Below are 9,826 nucleotides of genomic sequence, written 5' to 3' on the forward strand. Positions count from 1 at the left end.
AAGCCTAAAAGCGGAGCTCCCCAGTTAATTATTTTGCACTTTGTTGAAACCTGAATTCAAGCCATTGTACAATTTTAAGGCTAAGAATATAATATTCGTTTTATTTTTTTTTATATAAATTTTAATATTGTTACTTACTTTTTTTTACCGTGTCCCGGGGGGGGGGGGAAGAGGTACTCCCTAAAATTTACTCAAGGGGTGTGCCACTGAGTCGCTGAGACTCTGGACCTGTTCCAGAGAAAAACGGCTCAATTTGCGACCCTGTTCCAGACAAACAGTGCAAAATAGGTACCCTGTTCCAGACAATATCCACAATGAAAAATATATGAAGATAGATATAAAAACACTAGCGTACATCACAAAGCGCTCACTTGACTTTGTCTGTGGCTTGGAGAAAAACCAATGAGAGGAGCGGATTTTCATAGCTAAACTTGATAGTGTTCCACAGTCAAAAGAGTGATTTGTATACCCTGTTTCAGAGTCAGAGAGGAAAAAGGCATACCCTGTTGAGCAGCACATACCCGTATAGCCCTTATATGGGAGTACCGTATACAGCAACACCAAATAAGCCGAGAACAAACAAAATCAATCAAAACGTTTTAATTCCACCGACAGCATTATGATCCAGAAGTCTGGATGGGAAATTATGCTGCAAAACGGGTAATTATGTAACCTTCGTAGATAAGGAGGGGGTAGTAGGGCTGCATGTTGGGGTAGATAGGCATATCACGTGGTAAATTAGCAAAGCACTTAACATTTAGAGTATATAGGAAATAATATACATCTACATTAAGAATATGGTTAATTTTCTTTTTTTCATTCATTCATTTGTTTTTATTTTCACTATTTGCCTATATTTTAATTTTGAATGGAAATGGCAGAGGTCATACATGTAGCAAAGGGTTTACAGCATATTGCCATAAGCTAATGCCAAGCAAACCGGAGTGAAAGCTAACCACAAGCAAACTAGAGTGAAAGCTAATCCCAAGCACACCGGATGAATAAAGCTAACTGCGAGCAAACAGGGGTGAACCTAACTACAAGCAAACCGGAGTGAAACTAACTGGAAGCAAAGAAGAGACATTCTGTAACCCCATCCCACCCCCCTCCCCCCCCCCCAAAAAAAAAGGATGATAGCACCTTTTTTAATTTTACATGTCTTTTTGAGTCCCCTTCCTCTTAAGGGGTTTCACTTCACTTACAGAAATAAAAAAACAAAAATTCTGGGAAGATAGAATATTGTTTGTGTGTCTCAAACTCAGTTTTGTTCTTTGATTACGCAGAAAAAATAGAATCATGTTTGCTTGTGTATAAAACTATGCAAGAAAAAAAGCATCAATACTTTGACTGCTCTTTTAAAAATTTGTATGCTTTATTGTACACATTTTTGTGGAGTCATGTTGCCCATTCGTCATGAAGTTCACAAAGTAAGCAAATGAGTCACAATTTGGTTGCTTCATGGTACCTAATGGATACTGCAAATTTAATCTGGCTTTAGAATATTTCACTAATTTTAACATTATAGTTGTTCTTATAAATTGTACGCAGCATACAACACATAAGAATGAAATTGGTATTGCATATTGCTTGCAATCACAATTTTAACGTCTATACTTACAGTACCACCAGTTTCAGCATTACCAATCCAAATTCAAATTATTACATTGCTTTTTAACTCCACTACCTCCCCCAAGGTCAACCAAAGATCTTATGATATACAGTAATTAGACAACTACATGTAAGTCCTGTGTAGTCGAGGGCTCAAAATATTTGGACACTTACAGGTCATGTTAACCGGCCAAAGAGATTTTAGCTTGGTCACATGTGGTTTCTTACCAGCCAAAACATTGAAAATAGCAATTTTAAACTCCCATTCATTTCTGCTGTTACTGTTTTGGCTGCATAAATTATTCTTAAAAAGATCACTTCATAATGCCCTTGTTACATCTAAAAAGATGTGAAAGAGACAGGTCAATCAAGAAGTTGTTTTCTGAAGTACACTGTAAATACGTTAACATTTAAAATATAAACTTTGCTCATTTGCAGCTTTTCTTGATTTCAATTTACATGTAATTTACTAGTCTCTTGAAAATGGCATCATGAAGACACCCAAACATCAAGCTGGATAATCTTAATCCTTCCTGTTTTCTTTTGATGTCCTTGTCCACATTCTGTTTTTGTGTCTGTGGCTCTGCAAATTCTGAAATTCATGTTAACCCTGAAAAAAGTCAAATGCCACAGATTAAATTAAAATTGATTAATTGGTATGAAAATCAATAATTTATAAAACAAAACACTTAACGCAAGCTTGTATAAAGTGAAGCAAAACTACTGGATGCGAAAGGATACCTTATATATTTAACAGAGATGTATCAGCACAGACTATTTTTTTTTACTGATAACTGCGAAGTCAACTACAGAAAAAAAAACCCGGTAACTCGAACTCGGATAACTCGAACAACCTTGCTAACTCAAACTCACTTCCATTTCCCTTGGATTTGACCCCACTTTTCAGTCATTTTTACTCCGTTAAATTCGAACTCTGATAACTCGAAAACCCCGCTAACTCGAACTAAATTTTGTTTCCCTTGAACAAAATTTGGGTCAAACTTTTTACCCTGATAACTCGAATTCCAGAACTTGCAACTCGCAACGGTTGCCCATTGATTATAGCAATGAACAGATCATGTATTTGACAGTCATTTTCCACTCTTAACAAAAGAATGCGTGGTCGCTTTAGAGTTTCTGGCAAGATAAGTTCAATTTGCACAGTACTGTATACTGAAGTGCTTAAAAATCAGTAAACTATCAATTATTAACTTGGCAAATAAAATATTCAATCAACCGCGCTAACTCGAAAAACCCCGCTAACTCGAACTCATTTTCGTTTCCCTTCAGAGTTTGAGTTAGCAGGGTTCTACTGTAAATATTTCAGGACCTGAACAATCGATGAAAATCGATGATCGGAAAATCAATCGATCAATCGATGACAATCGATTAATTACTGTTGATTGGCATCGATTGGCATCGGCCAATCGATGATCAATCGATAATCACACTTTGGTGGTCGCGAACTTCATCGATTGCCATCGATTGGCATTAAACACACAATCAATCCGAAGCATGAAGTAAATACTTACATATGTTGTTTTGTAAAAAAAAATAATAAAGCTCCTTTCCATTGAGATGAAGTTTACATCATAAGCTTTAATGTTTCTGTTTTTCATTCGAGTTTCCTACTGTTTGCTAGCGCTAGAATTCCAAAGACACTTCGTTATTCGTGACCGAGTCAAAAATGGCGTACGTGACAGGCGAAACTCATCCCCAGACTCCCACTGTTGTCTCGTTTTCGTTCCGACGTACGGACGACGTATTTTTGTCTCGTGTTACGTCGCGGTCACGTCGTGAACGACGTGACCGTGACGTAACACGAGATTATCCGAGGGGACTTGGTAGCTCAGGATAGTGCTTTGTGTAAGACCTCTCGTAAGGTAACGAAGTGATAAAGTAGCAAGGAAACAAGGTAAGAAATAGACATATTTACATAGATACATTTTGCTGATAAGATGCATCGGGATGCTGTTCTTCGTATTGCGCGTTTTCTCTTGTCGAGTTTTAAACGTGCTTATTTACACGTGTGAGACATGGTGTAAATGTTTGGATTACTAAGGTATGTGAATAATGTAATATATTACATGAAGTATCATCTTTAGTAATACCGCCAAATCTGATAAGGAGATTTTATCTCACATATGTTGCTTAAATAGGTAGTTTTTTACATGGAAAATGAATTTATCTTTACGGTAGGTTTGTGTTTTGATATTATATTTGCGGTGGGTATTGTTAAAGTATGCGGCTGGCTGAAAAGCTGTTGTTAAATTTCTGTTTGCGTTACAAGAAAGCCATTTTGGTGCGTGTTAGGGTCGAGGGTTGTTGAGGTCAGAGCAGTTTTCAGATATGTCAAATGATGTGTCAAAAGGAGAATATTAAGTGAAGTTACCACGCAAACAAAAATATTGATCATATGTGGTATCTCATCTTCGGCTTTGTTCGTTTCTTTAAACTTTATTCAGTAAAGAATAGGAAGGGCGTATTATGAATAGTGTGGAAACAGAATAAAAGGATTAAGGGAAGTGCGATTATCGTTATCTGAGAAACAGGAAATTAATTTGCTTTGCTTTGTTAATTGTAAACGCTTTCCAGAACGTGATATGATATTTTGAAGACACTAAGGTCACAAAGTCAAATTCATAATTCCTTTTTGTTTGTTTTTCTTGGGGCCGGGTCGCACTAAAAAAATTTTTGGAAGAATTTGTTTACTTTGCGGTGAAAATCTATCAACACGCGAGATTTTTAAGTGCGACCTCCACTTAAAAAAAAAAAAGGCGAACCGATTTTCCAAAATTTTGTCTTTAATAACAAAGGAAGCCGTCTCCAGTGATAACAGAACCTGTCAGGGAAATGACATTGAAGGTCATGATCGCACGCAATCACAAAGCGCGGGAACTTCGCTAGAACACTCGATCATGGATGGAGGTGGCTTTTTTCTCAGTTCAACACCATTTTATCCGGTTACTTTTTTGATCAGCAGCAGCAGCAGCAACAGCAGTTTGGCCCTTTTATGAATGAACTGCATTCGCAGTTAAACGTGGGTGAAGGCAGTCAAAGCAGGCCAGGGAGGGCATCGAGCGATATAACGAGCTCCCCGACGAGTCCCGTTGCTGTTGCAAGTACATCTTCAGCATCTTCTCCCGAATCCGGACCGGCAAAGAGAACTTACGACAAATGGGTCCGACGATTATCAGAAAATGCTAATGCGTCTTTGGGCTGATAATTTCGATCGCCTGAAGAGCAGAGAAGCACGAAAGGTCTGGGATGAAATGAGGCGAGCACTGGAACTCGAAATTTGGCACGAAGAGGACCAGGGATAAAGTCTTTTAAGCGTCAAGCAACCAAATTCATTTCCGGTTGTCACTTGCGAAGCCGGACCAAGATATATTAAGTGATAATACACAATACATCTTGCAACAGTATCAACAAAATGCAAGTAATCAACGTTTTCACGGAACATATATCTTGTCCTTCCACGGCGTAAATTTCGAGAGTTTAAAGCGTATTTTACAAATAGACTTGAGAAAAAAAAAAAATTACTAGCAAAACAAGTGGCAAAGAAGTGTGAAACAAACAGGAAACCACGCAGCGCAGACTATAAATGCAATGACCTCTAGACATTTCCTTGGCCACAATCTTACGGCTCTATTTAATACATAATGCCTCCAGATAAAACAGATCCCCATTAGAAAGAAGTGAGAAGCAAATTACGTCGAAAAACCTTCTCAGGAAACTAATTTGCTTTGCTTTTCACCACTTCGGCTTTAGATTTCAAGTGTAGTGTCAGGTGACGTTCTTGCTAAACAAAGACTGAATGTTCGGGCAACATCTGTCGAAGATACTGTGTAGTGGGTAGTCGGGGGGTAGTGTACAATCGGGTCGAGGGTTGTGGGCGCCAGAGCACTTTTCAGATATGTCAAATGATGTGTCAAAAGGAGAATATTAAGTGAAGTTATCACGCAAACAGAAAAATTGAAGTGGTATCTCATTTTGCGTTTTGGTAGGTTGTTTAAACTTCATTCAGGCCATAATAGGAAAGCAGTATATTGAATACGCGGTAGATACAGAATAAAACCATTAAGGGAAGTGCGAATATCGTTATCTGCGAAACGGGAAACAAATTTGCTTTGTTCAGTGTACTTATGTCTTACTAATTAGGTAGCTGTATCAACAAGTTGCGCTGGAAGTTCTAAAAAGCGTATTGAGAATTAATAATTTAATCAAGGTTATTATATGTGACTGAGGGCTTTTCATGCACAGTTCTAGTTTATTTTCACTGAGAATAATTTTAGTTGCAAGGTGAGTGAACGGTAGGGTAACATGTTTGTGCAGAGGTGTATATAGAACACTTCTTTTACATATTGGAAGCTATCATCGGTCTTTAAGCGGCAGAGCAGAAGTAGTTGTTGAATATTGACCTTAATTTTTTCATATGCTCACTAGTGGCGCACGACGGAGTTGTGATTTTTGAACAAGTTATGTAAAATAGAATATTTATTTAAAGGACGATTTCTAGAACGTTATATGACATTTTGAAGACACTAAGTCATCAGAATGGGGCTTTGTCAGGAGCCATTACTAGTAATGCGCTCCTGGCTCTGTATATTTCAGAAGTAGGTTAAAAGCTTCAGTAGATTACAAATTGCAAGATTTCATGATTCCTATGAACTTGGTAATAATTTTTGTGAGTTGTAGCAAGTGGACAGATCACATTAGTATTTGCTGTTTATTGTATCAAGACTAGTACAAGTAGGTAAGCATCACAGATATATTTAGAGCGGTTTGAATTGTATGTTAATGAACGATTTCACTTGTCATTTAGTTTGGAGAAGTAAGAAGTAATTTGATAGAGGTTTAGGGATTTATAGATAGGTACGCGATGTTGTGTATTGGTGTTCAGTAGTTGTTTTTTAATGCAATTATTTTTTTTGTTTTTTGTTTTCTAGGTTTTGTTTCGTATAACTGATTGTTTCCGTTGAAGAAACTTTGAAAGAAAGTTAGGGGAAGGCAGTAAGGAGAGCTAACATCAATTAGTGGGTTTATTTATGGATAAAGTATGAGGTAGGTAGTTTTAAATGTTGCTGTAATGGGCGAAGAGTTGTGAAAAGAATGAGCAGAAAAAGAGATAGAGCTCCATCGAGTAGTGAGGAAAGGACCGAATTAGCCGTTCCCATGGGCAGGAATTGAGCAGGAATAATTAAGTAGGTGACGTCATTTACGCCCCATTTTTGATGACGTCACTTACGCACTATGACGTCACCTACTTAATTATTCCTGCCCAATTCCTGCCCATGGGAACGGCTAATTCGGTCCTTTCCTCACTACTCCATCGAGAATTTGCTTGAAGAAAATTCATAGTTTATTTCATAAAAAGAGTGTAGTTAAACGTAGTATAAAGAAATATATTAAACGCAATGTGCCTGATTCTTCGCGTTTAAAAGCTTTTCTTCGTGCAGATGTTAACTCATTAAATGTTCACTGCCAGATTTCCACATTTCCACACTTCCAGAGATAGACTGTTAACTGTTTTGCAGTCTATGATTGTGGTGGAAATGGAGACTGTTTTCGTTTTTCGAAGTGTTAGTCATCAGATCTTTAACTCGGTAGCAAGTCATTTGCTGCCCTCAGGGCCGATGGCGAATAGGAAAGTAGGTAATTAAGTATGTAATTAGCAAATCATTTGATAGTGCGTTTTGCAGTTGTTGAATACCTTAGAAATCATTGCGAAGATTTTGTTGAGTTTTTGGAAGGACAGTTGGACAGGTTTGACTATTTGAGTAGAATGTGAAGAAAGGGCACATGGTGCGATGCTGGTATAGCACAAGCTGTTGCAAATGCTTGAGAATGAAATTTGAGTATTACTATTGTAGAATCCGGAGATGGTTTTTCTGAGCTTATATGATTGTTAGCAACGGGTGCTACTTTACTGATCTGTAACACGAGACAGCCCAACGGGCACTTTGATTGAGTTCTCTCTGCTACTGTTTGATTTGAAATATTTCGGACGAGCGAGAAAATGTTTATGGACTACAAGACAGAGTTTTAGAAAAATTACATTGTACTTAGACAGCGAGGAATTCTGTAAGTTGCGATTTCTATTTACTTTGCCAGGAGTTGGTTCGAAAGCAAACCAGACCGAAAAGCGTACGCTTCGTTGATGGAGGCGAATAAGACTTAAGCTCAAAACGTTTGTTTTAAATAATTATTGCCTTATTACTGTTAAGTTAGTAAATTTCTCGTTGTATTGACATTTTTTTGGAAAGGTTATCATTGTTGTTGCTAATAAAATATAACATACAAGAGAGACCGTGTGTTTTAAAGTAAACATATTTATCAAATACTAGTCAAATAAAAAACGATGGCAGTTAAATGATCGATTGAATTGGTAATCGATGATATTGATAATCGATGAAAATCGATGTTAGTTAATTGATCGATTGTCATCGATTATCGATGAAATTGATAATCGATGACAATCGATAATCACAAAAACTTTAGCGATCGATTGTTCATCGATTATCAATATCAATCGATTAATTGATATCGATTGTCATCGATTGTTATCGATTGCCATCGATTATCGATTCCATCGATTGTTCAGGTCCTGATATTTTAATAAACTCAAAGCATCACTGCAAACCCTTACACCCCCCTCTTTAAAAGGTTTGACCTTTAAATACTCCCCCTCCCCTCTACCCCTATATATACATGTACATGCATAGGAAAAACATTGCCACATCTTAAAAGCTTTTCTCTTAACAGTAATACTAAGATTTTTAAAGATACACATTTAATTAATAATAAGTTTGCATGCACAGCTGCATACAGTGTCTAAAATGGCATGAATTTACTCACAAAGATTCCAGTTTTCCAGTAGTCATTAACCTTTGTTGTGTGCATTTTCCAAATTCCACAACAAGATTGTGATTTTTTTATGACAAATATAACATTTACTGTTGACATTCTGAATGAAACCAGCAAAACAGACCTCAAAATCTCAAAATTGTTGACATTGTTATGTAATCCACATGAACGCTCAATAGTGAACAGAACTACATGACAAGTGGATTATTTAATATATTTGGGAACGAAAGAGCTAAGTAATGAAGCTGAAGTTTATTTACTCTGACTAAATGAACAGTAATTTTACCTCCATCATGAATATCAATAAACTGCATACACTGAATCGATCTATTTCACTCGGAGTTAACGAAATTCCAGGTGCTTCGTGCAAACTGACATCACTTTCATTCTCATCTCAACTGCTCTTCCAGCACTGTAAAACAAAATAATCATATCACAAGCATTTAAAAATCGTAAGCTTAATTTTCTTCGAGATGTGTTGAAGTGATATTCTTTGTGAATTCGTTCCTCGAAGGCCCAACAATTATTTGTTTACATAATCAAATCCTCCTATTTGATCAGTAAAACCTGGTAAAACTGAATTTTAACGAATAGTATTTTTCAACATTGTTCATGTCACAAGCAAATGCTTAGTGGCGAAAGCAAGTAAAATGTGCCGTCAATATAAGCTTACTTTGCGTATAAAGTAAGCTTAAGACAAAACGTAGAGATATTAAATGACGGAAACACTGCAGTTTTGTACTCACCTTCACCAGTTGGCCACAGTAGGTACACTCGTCTGCTCGTTTTATCTCCGTTCCCTTGTTCTCCGCTATTTCTTTGCCTGTTTCCTCGGCACCTCTCTTGCTATTTTAGTCGCTTTTCTTCGCTACTTTGCTACCAGGTTCGACAGGCGCTTTGCTATACTTTTTCGCCTGCTTTCTGTCCGGGTTTTCTGGATCTCTCGCGATCTCTTTCCCGTCGCAAATCGCTTAAACCCTGTTTCCTCGAAGTTAAGTTTACCCTGCTCTCGTTTGTAGTCATCGGCATAACAAGGAGCCAAAATAAATGTGTTTGTCTCAAGTTCTAACTTTCAGACTAGCTGTTTAGACCTCACACTGCAAAATTATTTCGCGCCAGTACTGCGCGAGTTGTCAAGACCTTTCAAGATCCCGGATGTGCGCAACACCGTACGTACGTACGCCGCCGTACGCGCCCGCGAGGCATGCCGCTAGCCATGATGACCATGAAAACTCGGATGCAGAGGTTTCCTATTTTATTTCATGTGTTTTTTTTTTTTTTTTTCATGTGTTTTTTTTTATGGGTATGGTGCTCCGCTCTCCGGCCCTTACGGGCCGCTAAGGAGCTCCGC

At 37.5% G+C, this 9,826-nt stretch overlaps 1 long non-coding RNA gene across 1 annotated transcript; it reads right to left on the minus strand.

Annotated features, from left to right (window-relative positions):
* Window positions 1-1,595: 1,595 nt before the first annotated feature.
* Window positions 1,596-9,767, minus strand: LOC144641091 (uncharacterized). Its single transcript, XR_013568500.1, has 3 exons — window positions 9,222-9,767; window positions 8,762-8,887; window positions 1,596-2,218 (listed from the first exon to the last, which is right to left on the minus strand). It is a non-coding gene; the product is annotated as an uncharacterized LOC144641091 (long non-coding RNA).
* Window positions 9,768-9,826: the final 59 nt, after the last annotated feature.

This window comes from Oculina patagonica, unplaced genomic scaffold (genome assembly GCF_052425735.1).
Source record: "Oculina patagonica isolate OP01 unplaced genomic scaffold, crgOcupat unplaced674, whole genome shotgun sequence".
Taxonomy (NCBI): Eukaryota; Metazoa; Cnidaria; class Anthozoa; order Scleractinia; family Oculinidae; genus Oculina; species Oculina patagonica.